General features: G+C 44.6%; 1 protein-coding gene across 1 annotated transcript in view; it reads left to right on the top strand.

Moving 5' to 3' along the window:
- Positions 1-10,280: 10,280 nt before the first annotated feature.
- The window catches only part of Slc37a3 (solute carrier family 37 member 3), a 54,090-nt gene continuing 49,797 nt past the window's right edge, over positions 10,281-14,573 (top strand). Inside the window, exon 1 of the mRNA XM_045160874.1 lies at positions 10,281-10,385. The gene's annotated coding sequence lies outside the window, so the exon portion shown is untranslated. The remainder of the gene's footprint in view (positions 10,386-14,573) is intronic.

Below are 14,573 nucleotides of genomic sequence, written 5' to 3'. Positions count from 1 at the left end.
ACCCTACCTCGAAAAACCAAAAGAAAAAAAAAAAATAATCTTAAGCCAGTCGTGGTGGCACACGCCTTTAATTCCAGCACTAGGGAGGCAAAGGTAGGAGGATCACTGTGAGTTCATGGCCATCCTGAAACTACAAAGTGAATTCCAGGTCAGCCTGAGCTAGAGTGAGACCCTTCCTTGAAAAACCAAAAGAAAAAAAAAAGGCTTTGAGGAGCTGGGGAGTTAAATCACCTGTAGAGAGCTGGAGGAATGGTTTAGTGGTTAAGGCATTTGCCTGCAAAGCCAAAGGACCTAGGTTCAATTCTCCAGGACCCACGTTAGCCAGATGCACAAGGAACATATGCGTTTGGAGTTTGTTTGCAGTAGCTGGAGGCCCTGGTGCGCCCATTCTCTCTCTCTCTTTCTCTCTCTCTGTCAAATAAATAAATAAATAGAAAATGTTTTAGATCAGCTGTAGAGCACAAGGTCCTGGGTTCTGTCCGCAGCACTGGGACAAAAAATATATATATATATATAAAATGAAAAAGAACTTTGATCATGTATGGGAAGAAAGAGCTGAGTAAAATTTCTGTTTTGAGCCAAGTGTGATGGAGCACGCCTTTAATCCCAGCACTCGGGAGGCAGAGGTAGGAGGATCACCATGAGTTTGAGGCTACCCTGAGAACATAGAGTGAATCCAGGTCAGCCTGGACTAGAGTGAGACCCTACCTCGAAAAACAAAAACAAAACAAACAAACAAACAAACAAAAAATTCTGTTTTACTCAAAAGTTGCACCACACTGAAAAGGCTAACTGCTAACCTTAAATTCATCAGTCCCTGATGCTGGCAGTAGAAACCAAGAGCTGAGATGAATTTTCCTTTCTTTCTTTCTTTCTTTTTTTTAATTTCAGTTATTTATTTATTTAAGAGAGGAGTCAGAGAGAGAGAATGGGCATGCCAGGGCCTCCAGCCACTGAAAACAAACTCCAGACACATGAGCCACCTTATGCTTCTGGCTTACGTGGGTCCTGGAGAATCGATCCTAGGTCTTACGGTTTTGCAGGCAAATGCCTTAACCACTAAGCTATCTCTCCATCCTGAATTTTCCTTTCTGTTTTCACCCCCAGAGTCTAAAGTATTGACTGTTCATCAGAAGCTATCATGAGGACTAAGTTTTATTCATTGTGACAAGTAGTTAAGTAGCATTATGGGTACCAGAAACAACATAGAATCAGAAGTATGCTGACTGATAGGTTAGCATAGTGTTTTCAAACTATGGGCTAAAACCCTTGAATGAACAATGAAATCAATTTTGGTGGGTTGCAACTAGGACTTTTATTTTGAAGTGGGGGGGGGTCTCCGTCTAGCCTAGGATGACCTCTGGAACTCACTCTGTAGCCCCATGCTGGCCTTGAACTCACATCCATCCTCCTACTTCAGCCTTCTGAGTGCTGGGGTTAAAGGTATGTGCCACCATACGTGGCTTACAACCAGCACTTTCATAAGAAGTTAAAAAATATCAGAATGCACCTCATGTAATAAGGTATTGCTTTGTGAAATGTTTGGATCTGTTGTATATACCCATTGTATTGGGGGTGACATACAATGTGTGTCTTACTGTGAGGTTGAGGTTCAAAATGTTTGTGAAGCCCTGACACAGAGGACAATTTATTCCCTGTTCAAAAACATTGTTCTATGATTCTTTCAAATTACCTTTAAACTATGATTTATCTTACCCACAATTCCACCCACATAAGTATTTTCAGGAATATCACTTTTAGGTGAGATAGCCCCAAACTGGCAGATACAGTGAGAAAAAAACTGGAGACAGGGCTGGAAGGATGGCTTAGTCATTAAGGCATTTGCCTGAAAAGCCAAAGGACCCAGGACCCAGGTTCAATTCCCCAGGGCGCATGTTAGCCAAATTCACAAGGGGGTGCACATGTCTGGAGTTCGTTTGCAGTGGCTGGAGGCCCTGGAGTGCCCATTCTCTCCCTCCCTCTCTTTCTCTTTCTCTCTCTCTCTCCTCACTCTTTCTGTCAAATAAATAACTAAAACAACAACAAACAAACAAACAAAAAACTGGAGTCATTCCCAAAACTGCCTGTGGCTTTAAGAGTCACCATTACATACGTGCAAATTGGAAGTTGAATGTAGGTCAAGATCCACCACAAATGCATGGGCTTGGGCAGAAATAAGTGAGTCAATGAGGTTAAGTGTAATTTTTTTTTTTTTCTGGTTGTGGTTTACAGTTAAAGTCCTCTTGGAGGTTTTGGTCGCTCGTGCCTTTGATCCCAGCACTTGGGAGGCTGCAGTAGGATCACTGTGAGTTTCAGGCTACTTTGGGCTAGAGTAAGACCCTGCCTCAAAAACGTATATGTAAGCCAGATGTGGTGGCGCACACCTTTAATCCCAGCACTCAGGAAGCAGAGGTAGAAGGATCACTGTGAGTTCGAGGCCACCCTGAGACTACATAGTGAATTCCAGGTCAGCCTGAGATAGAGTGAGACCCTACCTTGAAAAACCAAACCAAACCAAAACAAACAAACAAACACACAAAAAAATATATACCTAGGGCACTTGGCTGATTTATTTTGCTCACTCACACTTTACTGTTCTCATCTTGGATAGCTGGAGATGGCTGATTTTGAGAACCTCTTTGTAATAGACTATGTAAAGGGGTGAAATTCTTTCTTTCTTTCTTTTTTCCGATGTAGGGTCTCAGTATGTAGACTCAGGGTGACCTCTAACTCACAGTGATTCTTCTACCTCTGCCTGGGATTAAAGGCGTGTGCCAAAACCCCCGTGTCTTTTCTTTGTAACCTTAGCAATTTCCTGTAATAGGTATATTATTGTGGTTCAGTGCTTATTCAGTAATAAAAACAGATTTCTCTACTACTTTTGTGAGAGTGTTTTCTGGAATATGTATGTATGTGTGTGTGCTTATTACATATTATTATAAGTATATAAACATGTATGTGCTAGAGGTGGATCCAGGGCCAGAACGTTAGCCATGTACTGTACCACTGTTTTTTTTGTGTGTTTTTTTTTTTTTTTTTTTGCAAGGTAGGGTCTCACTAACCCAGGAGGACCTGAAGCTCACACTGGCCTTGAGCTCACAGTCACAGTGATCGTCCTACCTCTGCCTCCCTGGGACTAAAGGCGTGCGGCCACCATGCCTGGCAAAGTGCTCTACCACTAAACTACATCCCCAGGATGTAGGATGTGGGAAATTTTTTTTCTTTTCTTTTGGTTGAGACAGAGTCTGCTATGTAGCCTTGGCTGTCCTCAGACTCACAGCCGTCTTCTTGCTTGTGCCTTCCAAGTGTTGGGATTGACAGATGTGTGCTACTGTTACAGGGGAGAGGTGGTATCTTGGCTCAAGAATTCACAGGTTGTTTCCACACAATAAAGCCTCAGAATGCAGGAAATGTAGTAATAGAAGCAGTTGTTCAGATAAAAACCAAAGTAAGCAACATCTCCCGTCCTTATAAGGAGGGGTCTCTGAGCAGGGTGGCCACTGATCTCTATCTGGCCACAGTTTTGTGGGGTTTTTTTTTGCCATAGTATTTTTTTTTTTTTAATATTTCTTTCTTTGAGAGAGAGAGAGAGAGAGAGAGAGACAGAGAGAATGGGCATGCCAGGGCTACCAGTCACTGCAAATGAACTCCAGATGCATGCGCCACTTTGTGCCTGGCTTACGTGGGTCCTGGGGAATCAAACCTGGTCCTTTGGCTTTGCAGGCAAGTGCCTTAACCTCCAAGCCATCCCTCCTGCCCTGACTACAGTTTTTTCTTTTTAAAGATTTTATTTTATTTATTTATTAGAGATAGAGGAAATGGGCACACCTGGGCCTCTAGCCCCTGAAACAAACTCCAGATGCAGGTGCCAACTTGTGTATCTGGCTTATATGGGACGTGGAGAACCAAACCTTGATCCTTAGGCTTTGCAGGCAAGTGTCTTAACCACTAAGCCATCTCTCCAGCCCCTGACTACAGTTTTTATCTAAGAATATATCCCCATCCCCAGCCTACATCATGTCTATTTCTATAGGGTCTTGCCTGTCTATGCATTCTTAGTTAATAGTGAATTGGATGCTCTACTTCTTTTTTTTTTTTTTTTGTCTTATGAGGTTGGGTCTCACTCTAGTCCAGGCTGACCTGGAATTTACTATGTAGTCTCAGGCTGGCCTTGAACTCATGGCAATCCTCATACCTCTGCCTCCTAAGTGCTGGGATTAAAGGCATGTGCAATCACACCTGGCTCTACATCGTTCTTTAGAGAAATTGGTTTTATTACTGAATAAGCAATGACCACAATGGTATACACATTACATTGAAGTGGACTCCTTGTCCTCCTCTCTGAGGCCCTGAGCACAAAAACACTTTCTCAACAAGTGACCTTGCCTGCAGGCTATGAGGGAAGGAAAGGGAGCACCTTAAAAAGACATTCGCAGGCTGGAGAGATGGCTTAGTGGTTAAGGTGCTTGCCTGCCAAACCTATAGACCCAGGTTCAATTCCCCAGGACCCATGTAAGCTAGATCCACATGGTAGCCCATGTATCTGAAGTTTGTTTGTAGTGGCTGAAGGCCTTGGCATGCCCCTTCCCTCCCTCCCTCCTTTCCTCTCATAAATAAATAAATAAAAATAAAATATATTAAAAAAAGATTTGCTCATAGCCTTGGCTGTGGACTATTAGGGACAGGTAGCATCTTCTCTCTGGAGGTTTTTAGGTCACTAGAATAAGGTCACTGTGATCTCCTCAAGGCTCAAATTCTCCTCCTTGACTGCCTATCACCCTTCTATCTATCCGTCACTACTACATCTGGCTTTTTTTTTCTTTTTTTTTTTTGAGGGGCGAGAGGTGTAGCCTAGACTAGCCTCAAATTGGTGGCAATCATCCTGTCTCAGGCTCTCTGGTGCCCTGTGGGAAATATTTTATTTTATTTCCCCAACAATTTGAAAGAGAGCCCAGGAGGGCAGCTCACTTGTCTGATGTAGTGTTTGTCCTGGAGGCTGCCAGGATCTTATATTCATTGACTTATTTGGGTGGAGGGAGCACCAGGGTATAGAGCTGTGAATGGTAATGACAGATTAATAACACTGCCTCTAAGTTTTTTTATTTTTGGTTATTGTTACGTTGTTTGTTTTTTCTTTTTTTCCTCAATTTTTATTAACATTTTCCATAATTATAAAAAATATCCCATGGTAATACCCTCCCTCCCCTCCCCCCACTTTCCCCTTTGAAATTCCATTCTCCATCATATCCCCTCCCCATCTCAATCAGTCTCTCTTTTATTTTGATGTCATGATCTTTTCCTCCTCTTATGATGGTCTTGTGTAGGTAGTGTCAGGCACTGTGAGGTCATGGATATCCAGGCCATTTTGTGTCTGGAGGAGCATGTTGTAAGGAGTCCTACCCTTCCTTTGGCTCTTACGTTCTTTCCACCACCTCTTCTGCATTAGACCCTGAGCCTTGGAAGGTGTGATCGAGATGTTACTCAGTACTCCAGTCACTTCTTTCCAGCATTATGATACCTTCTGAGTCATCCCAAGGTCACTGCCATCTGAAAGAGAAGATTCTCTACCCAAAGTGAGAGTAGCGTTAATATAAGGGTATGAATATTAAGAGAAGTGCTTACTGGGCAGTTTGATAAACATAGTATATACATTTTCCCAGACATCAGCAGATGTTACACCCCTAGGGCTCATGACTACTCCTGTTTTAAGTTTTCAGTATCAGGGATGTATTCCCCCCAATGGAGCAGGCCTCCAGTCCAATTAGAGGGCAGTTGGTTTCCACCATGACAGATGTGCCACTATTGTACCCGTTGGCTCATTTGGCCTGGCTGGCCAATTATAAGGCTTGCAGTGTCCACTGTTGAGTATCTTCACTGGTGGTATCTCTCTCTCCCATCGAACTACATGTAGAATGGCTTCTTCCAGCTTTCTGTCAACTGGCCTACATGGAGGAGGTTATTGTTTATTTTTTCAAGGCAGGGCTTCACTCTAGTCCAGGCTGTCCTGGAACTCACTCTGTAGCTCCAGGTTGGTCTTGAAGTCACAGCGAGCCTCCTTCCACAGCCTCCCCAGTGTTGAGATTTAAAAAATGTGCCCTTCTGAGACTACATAGTGAATTCCAGGTCAGCCTGAGCTAGATTGAGACCCTACCTCAAAAAAAAAAAAAAAAAGTGGCCTACTACGCTGGGCAGGTTTAAAGCTTTTTTTTTCTTTTTTAAATATTTTTAATTTTTATTTACTTATTTGAGAGTGACAGAGAGAGAAAGAGGCAGATAGAGAGAGAGAGAATGGGCACGCCAGGGCCTCCAGCCACTGCAAATGAACTCCAGATGTGTGTGCCCCCTTGTGCATCTGGTAACGTGGGTCCTGGGGAATGGAGCCTCGAACCGGGGTCGTTAGGCTTCACAGGCAAGCACTTAACCGCTAAGCCATCTCTCCAGCCCATCCTTTTTGTTTTTTTAAATTAACTTATCTTTTTAGCTTTTTGAGGTATGGTCTCACTCTAGCCCAGCTTGGCCTGGAATTCACTATGGAGTCTCAGGGTGGCCTTGAACTCATGGCGATCCTCCTATCTCTGCCTCCTGAGTGCTGGGATTAAAGGCGTGTGCCACCATGCCTGACTTATTATTTTTATTATTATTTATGAGAGAGAGAGAGAAAGAGAGTAAGAATGGGTATAACAGGGCCTCTAGCTACTACATATGAACTCCAGATGCATGCACCACCATGTGCATCTGGCTGATATGGGACCTGGAGAATTGAACCTGGGTCCTTAGGCTGTGCAGGCATGCACCTTAACCGCTAAGCCATCTCGCCAGGCCCCTCTTATTTTTTTTTAAGTGTAACATTTCTATAATATCACATTCACATTGTTCCCTTGTTTTTTTTTTATGATTTTGTCTTTTTTTTTTTTTTTTTTCGGTGCTGAGGACTGAACCCAGGGCCTTGCACTTGCTAGGCAAGCGCTCATCCACTGAGCTAAATCCTCAACCCCCACATTCACATTGTTTAACATACAATCCAAAATTGTTCTACACATAAAGAACAAGGAAGATATGAATTGTTTTGTGGTTGTTTTAACAATAGCAGCCAACTTGATAGCTTAAAACAACAGAAATGTGTTCTCTCACAATCCTGGAAACCAGAGACTATAAAGTGCTGAAAGTGAAAATTCCCTTGACCCCTCTTATTTTTCTTTATTAAAAAAATTGAAATTACAAAGCTTTTGTACAGCAAAGAACACTGTGAATAGAGCAAAGAGGCAACCTACAGAATGGGAGAAAATCTGTTCCAGCTATACTTCTGACAGAGGCTTAATATCCAGAATATGCAAAGAACTCAAAACACTAAACCATAAGAAATCAAACAACCCAATTAAAAAAATGGGCTATGGAACTAAATAGAGAATTCTCAAAAGAAGAAATACATATAAACATCTAAAGTGATCTACATCTTTAGCCATCAAGGAAATGCAAATTAAAACTATGTTGAGATTCCATCTCATTCCTGTCAGAATGGCTACCATCAAGACAAGAAATGATATTGCTGAAGACTCCACATACTTGGGCTGTACTGGCTACAGACCCTGGCAAGCCCGTTTTCGCTCTTGCTGTCTATTTCCTTTTCTTACTCTCCCTCTTGTTCTCCATATTCCTCTACCTCTTTCCCTCTCTAACCTAAATCAATAAAACTGATATTCAAAATAATAATAATAATAAAAGAAAAGAAATGACAATAAATGTTGGCAAGGATGCAGAAAAAGGGGAACCCTTTCACACTGTTGGTGGGAATGCAATCTGGTACAGCCATTGTGGAAATCAGTGTGGAGGTTCTTGAGAGCTAAAAATAGGTTTACCATATGATCCAGCTATACCTATCCTAGGCATATGTCCTAATGACTCTTCTCACTACTTCAGAGATACTTGCACAACCATTTTTACTGCTGCTCTAGTCACAATAGCTAGGAAGTGGAACCAGCCTAGATGACCCTCAACAGATGAATGGAAAATAAAGATGTGGTACATTTACACAATGGAGTTCTATTCAGCAGTAAAGAAAAATGAAATTATGAAATTTGCAGGGAAATGGGTGGCTCTGGAAAGGATTATAGTAAGTGAGGTAACCCCCAGGCCCAGAAAGCCAAATGTTACATATTTTCTCTCATATGTGGATCCTAGTTCGAAATGTCCAGACTTGTGTGTGAGTTGGAGTAAAAATTGGTAGCAGAGGCCAGTAAGCAAGAAAGGGCTAAATAAAATGGAGGGGGAGAGGAGTGGACTTAAGGGGATGGTGCTGTATATATGTAAGTAGATGGACAGATGACGTGGGTGGAATGGCCTAAGCCAGGTCAGGGAAAGAGTTTGAGTAAAAGGAGTGGGGGCCGGACGTGGTGGCGCACGCCTTTAATCCCAGTACTTGGGAGGCAGAGGTAGGAGGATCGCCGTGAGTTCGAGGCCACCCTGAGACTACATAGTTAATTCCAGGTCAGCCTGGACCAGAGTGAGACCCTACCTCAAAAAAAAAAAAAAAAAGAATGGTGGGGAGGGGTAATCAAAATTCATGATATTGTAAATAAACTACATGATAATCTACTTTTTTGTATAATGGCACACCCAGAAGCCATTGATTGTTACTAGAAAATTTTCAGTGCCAGAGATGGGATACCTTTCAGTGAGTTGTTGGCCTGGGAGGTCCCTGATACCCCCAAAACATCACAGGCTATTGCCAAGGGTCTTGGTTTCCCACCAGGAGTAGGTGGTATGACCATATTGCTGAAGACTCCACATGCATGGGCTGCAAGGTCACCAAGAAATCAAATGGGCTGGCCGAGAACCTTCTCCCTGCAGACCAGCTGACAGAAAGCTGGAAAAAGCTACACTGCATGCAGACTTATGGGAGATAGAAGACGTCAGTGGTGTAAACAGTGGACACTGCAAACCTCAAGTTTGGACAGTCAGGCCAAATGAGCCAATGGGTACAACAGTGGCATGTCTGTTATGGGGGAAACCAGTTGCTCTGTAATTGGACTGGAGACCCAGTCTATGGGAGGGTATACATGCCTGGTACTGAAAACCTAACAAAAAATCTATAGTGGGAGAGGTCATGAGCGTTAGGAGTATAATGCCTGCTCTTGTCTGGCTAAATGCATATATTATGCATACCAAACTGCCCTGTAAGAACTTAATGTTCATACCCATGTATGTATATGGTTTTTTGAGATAGGGTCTCACTGTAGCCCAGGCTGAGCTGGCATTCACTATGTAGTCTCAGGCTGCCCTTGAACTCATAGTAATCTTCCTACCTCTGCCTCCTGAGTGCTGGGATTAGAGGTGTGTGCCACCACACCTGGATATACCTGTATGTTAATGCTACTCTCAAGTTTGGTTAGAGAAGCGTCTCTTTTCAGATGGCGGTTGACCACTGGGATGACCCAAAAGCCATCATAGTGCTGAGAAGACGTGATGGAGGAATGTTCAGCACTAAAACATCCCTATCACATCTGAGGCTCAGGGTCCATTGTGGAAGAGGTGGTGGAAAGAATGTAAGAACCTAAGGAAGGGTAGGACTCCTTAAAGTGCAGTCGACCATGTATGACCTGGCAGTACCTTCACAAGACCCTCATAATAGGAGGAAAACATGATGACATCAAAATGAAAGGGAGAGGGGGGGATATGATGGAGTGTAGGTTTGGGAAGGGGAAAGTGGGGGAGGGGTCTGAATTATGGTTTATTGTCTGTAAGTATTGAAGCTGTCAATAAAATAAAATAAAAATAAAGTAAAATTTATTTATTTGACAGAGAAAGAGGGAGAGTGAAAGAACGAATGGGCACCCCAGCCACTGCAAATGAACTCCAGACATGTGCGCCCCCTTGTGCATCCGGCTAACTTGGGTCCTGGGGAATCGAACCTGCGTCCTTTGGCCCTTCAGGCAAAGGCCTTAACCGCTAAGCCATTCTTCCACTTTTTTTTTTTTTTTTTTTTTCCTGAGGTAGGGTCTTGCTCTAACCCAGGCTGATCTGGAATTCACTCTATATGCTCAGGGTGGTCTCGAACTCAGGGTGACCTTCCTACCTCCGCCTCCCAAGGGCTGGGATTAAAGGCGTGCGCCAAACCGGCTCTCAAATGTCTTTTTTCAGCTAACATTTTCACCTCCCTCTCCAAGCCTAGCCCGCAAAACCCAGGGCCGCCCGCAGGTGAGGCTGCGCGGACTACAACTCCCGGCATGCCCCGGGACGAGCGGGCACGTGAGCGCCCGGAAGCGCTGGCCGGGGCTGGGAGGGTGAGGTGGCGGCAGGCGGCGCAGCCTAGCGGAGCGGGCGAGCCGGGGGAGCGAGCTGGCGATCGGAGCCGGGCGGCTGGAGCGCCGGACTGCTGCGGGCGTCGGGTGAGTGCGCACGCGGGCGGGCGGGGGCGCGTGGAGCCCAGGGGCTTCGCGGGGCGGGGGGTGTGTGTCTCCGCGCGGGGCCCGCGGCAAGCCCCGCACCGTGAACCCCACCCGGGCCGGGCTCGGGGCGCGGCCGCTGCAGCCGCGGGGTCCTGGGCCGGCGTGCACCCCCGCCCCGCATCCCAGCCCGCGCGCGCGCGCGCGGCCCGTCCGCCTTGCTGCTGGGTTTGCGCGAGCCAGGCTTGCGGGACGCTCACACCCCGCCCGCACATCCGCCGTTCAGGCCGCCCGAGGGATGCTTTGCAGGTAAAGTGCGAGGCTTTTTGGAAAGGAGGAGCAGAAGTCGAAGAGGCATCCCGGAATAACTAGGTTTTTGTTTTCTGTTAACTACCGTGATCTTAGGAATTTGGCTGTGTTCCTTGCCATTCTTTCACTGTTCCTTTCTTTCTCCCTTTCTTCTTTCTCTCCCTTTGTCAAAGTGGGGTCTCACTGTAGCCCAGAAAGGCCTGGAGCGCATTCTCTAGCCCCAGGCTTGTCTCGAATTTCTACTCCAGCCTCCAGAGTGCAGGGGCGTGAAAGGCGTGCAATCACCGTGTCTGGCTGTTCTTCCTTGCAAAGTGTGGTCTGTTTATTTTTTGATTTTGACAGGGATAAGTGTGTTCACTTACGTTTGGATTGTTTCCCGAAATAGAAGCTCTTAGACGATGCCTTGATAACTTACTGAAATGTTTATAGAAGAATAGTTGCCAGGTTGAGCCCGATTCCACTGTTAATTGCTACCCTCCTTGTAGAGAAACGTTGCTTCCAATCTACCTTCATATAATTTTGTGTGTTTATGGATCAGTTGGAGAGAATGACTTCACTGCTTTGGTTCTTAACTTATTTTTCATTTACATGTTAGGTGTTTCCTCTACAACAGACTGTATCCTAACAAATCTCATGGATGATTTCATGTAATCCCTAAGTGGGAAAGTTGAGGCCCAAAGAAATTAACTGGAAAATCTGGGATTTCAACTTAAACTTAATGCCTTTTGGGAGTCTAGGCATGGTTTTTTATTCTCCGAATGACACTTTCAGTTAATCTTTCCATTTTTTTTTTTTTTTTTTTTGGTTTTTCGAGGTAGGGTCTCACTCTGGTCCAGGCTGACCTGGAATTAACTCTGTAGTCTCAGGGTGGCCTTGAACTCATGGCGATCCTCCTACCTCTGCCTCCTGAGTGCTGGGATTAAAGGTTTCCTTTTTTTTCTATTTATTTATTTGACAGAAAGAGGCAGTCAGAGACGGAGAGAGACAGTGAGTGGGTGCATGGACAGACTACCTTCAGATGCATGTGCCACTTTTTTGTGTCTGTGTGTGGGAAAAAGAGGTTTATTGTGGCTTACAGGCTCGAGGGGAAGCTCCATGATGACTGGGGGAAACGATGGCATAAGCAGAGGGTGGATATCACCCCTTGGCCCACATCAGGTGGACAATAGCAACAGGAGTGTGAGCCAAACAGTGGCATGGGGAAACTGGCTATAATACCCACAAGCCCACTTCCAACTGCATTTTGTATATCTGGCTTTACTTGAGTACTGGGGAGTCAAACCCTGGGCCATATGGCTTCGCATGCAAGTGCCTTTAACCACGGAGCCATCTTTCTAGCCCTCTGTTAACTCTTTTCTAATCTCTCTGTGGAACAATACTTTTAGTTGTTTCTATTTTTTTTTTTTCAACATAGCCCAGGCTGACTGGGAACTCACTCTGTAGTCCCAAGCTAGCCTTGAACTCACAGCGATTCTCCTACCTCTTCCTCCCAAGTACTGGGATGTGGTTCAGGCCTTGAACTCCTGATCCTTCTCCTTCCACTTCCTAAGTGCTGGGTTACAAGCGTGGGCCAGTGTCTGAAACAATACAAAACTTTTTAGGCAAAAATAGTGTGGGTGCACTGTATGCTTGCTCCCGGCTGCTGGGAGCAAATGCACTGTTCATTGTTTAAGGTTCTGGATTGCTGCCTGTTTCATCAGTGGTAATGACATGTCCCAGCAGTGACCACTGACATGATTTGAAGTGGTTTGTCTGGAAGGTGGAGGTGGTTTTATATCATTTTTTTCCTCTCCCTTTGCTGCTGGGGATGACAGTGAGAACTTCTAGCGCCCTACTACTGAATTGCACTGTCGGCCCTGAGATTTTTATTCTTTTTATTTATTTATTTATTTTTTTTAAATTTATTTATTTATTTATTTATTTGAGAGCGACAGACACAGAGAGAAAGACAGATAGAGGGAGAGAGAGAATGGGCGCGCCAGGGCTTCCAGCCTCTGCAAACGAACTCCAGACGCATGCGCCCCCTTGTGCATCTGGCTAACGTGGGACCTGGGGAACCGAGCCTCGAACCGGGGTCCTTAGGCTTCACAGGCAAGCATTTAACCGCTAAGCCATCTCTCCAGCCCAGATTTTTATTCTTAAAACTAGTTGTCTTTATTTATTTATTTGAGAGAGAGAGGGAAAGAGGCGGGGGAGGGAGGGAGAGAAGGGGCACTCCAGGGCCTCCCAGACACATGTGCCATCTTGTACATCTGGCTTACGTGGGTCTTGGGGAATCAAACCTGGGTCCTTTGGCTTTGCAAGTGCCTTAACCACTAAGCCGTTTCTCTAGCTCCTAGTTGTCTTAAAAAAAATGTTTTTTTTTTTTTAAAACATTTTAACTAATTAATTTATTTGAGAGAGAGAGAGAAAGAAAGGCAGATAGAGAGAAAGAGAATGGGCAGAGCCTCCAGCTGCTGCAAATGAACTCCAGATGCTTGTGCCACTTTGTGCATCTAAATGGGTCCTGGGGATTCAAACCTAGCTTTGCAGGCAAGTGCCTTAGCCACTAAGCGATCTCTCCAGCCCTAGTTGTATTTGAGACGTGTTCAAAACAGAAAAATAGGGAGACATGGTTTTAGGAACCCTAAAATAAAGATGCTGTTTTATGCACTCTGAAACAGATAATTAGATACTTAACATGAGCCAGTTTAAGAAGAGAGAAAAATTACAGGGAGATTAATTTTGAGACAGGGTCTAACTGTGTAGTCCAGGCTGTCTTTAAACATGCAGTTCTGGGAGTGCTAGAAATATAGGAACACACTGCCACACTTGGGTAGACTTGAGTAAAAGTATGTGATATTGGTAAGTATTTCAAAGTAGATAATGTGAGATAAAGAGATGCTTGTGTAAGTGATGAGGGTTGGGGTGATAAATCATAACATATACAGTACTATGAAGATGGCAGGGCCTGGGAAGTACTGGGAAGATGGTAGGGCTCAGCAGTTAAAGGCACTTGCTTGCAAAGCCTGCTGGCTCTGGTTCAATTCCCCAGCCCTCCTTGTAAAGCTGGACGGTTACTCATTTGAAGCAGCAAAAAAACCCTGAAATACGCTCACATACATAAGCACATAAATAAATATTAAAGAAAAACTGGTACCCTGTACCATCCATCCACTGTTTTCCTATCTACTTCTTATACTTTGAGTACATGTAAACTTTTTGCTTTACAAATGCAAAAACTGAATTCTGGAGAGAGAAGTAATTACCGATCCACTGTACTTCCCAGGAAGCACTGTAGTCAATAAGGTGGGCTTCCCCCCCCGCCCCACCCCCAGGTAGGGTCTCACTCTAGCCAAGGCTGACTTGGAATGCACTACGTAGTCTCAGGGTGGCCTTGAACTCATGGTGATCCTTCTACCTCTGCCATGCCCCACCATGCTCGGCTTGTTTTGTTTAGTTTTTTTTTTTTTTTTTTTTGAAGTAGGCTTTTGCTGTAGCCCAGGCTGACCTGGAATTCACAATGTAGTCCCTCAAACTCAAGGAGAGCCTCCTACCTCAGCTTCCTAAATACTGGGATTAAAGGTGTGAGTCACCATGCCCCACAGGAAATAGTTCTTTCTCATATGTTTCTCGTCTGGAAAATATCTGGAGGCCTTAATATAATAATGTGTGCAGAGTAGAGTACCCAGCTGGGTGCCTGGCACCTTACAGGCAGTCAGTATTGGCCCTCAGTCAATGAGTCATCATAAAGTTTTTATCATTCTAAGTGCTCTGGGAGATCCTGGAGCTAGAGCTGTGGACTTTGGACAGAGAAGCCACTGTCTCATGAAGCTTATAAATGAACAACAAACATATAAACCAAGCGATCATTTTGGGATAAACTCCATGGAGGAAAGCAAT

The sequence above is a fragment of the Jaculus jaculus genome, chromosome 10, assembly GCF_020740685.1.
Source record: "Jaculus jaculus isolate mJacJac1 chromosome 10, mJacJac1.mat.Y.cur, whole genome shotgun sequence".
NCBI classification, from domain to species: domain Eukaryota; kingdom Metazoa; phylum Chordata; class Mammalia; order Rodentia; family Dipodidae; genus Jaculus; species Jaculus jaculus.
This window is presented reverse-complemented; position numbering and strand designations above follow the sequence as displayed.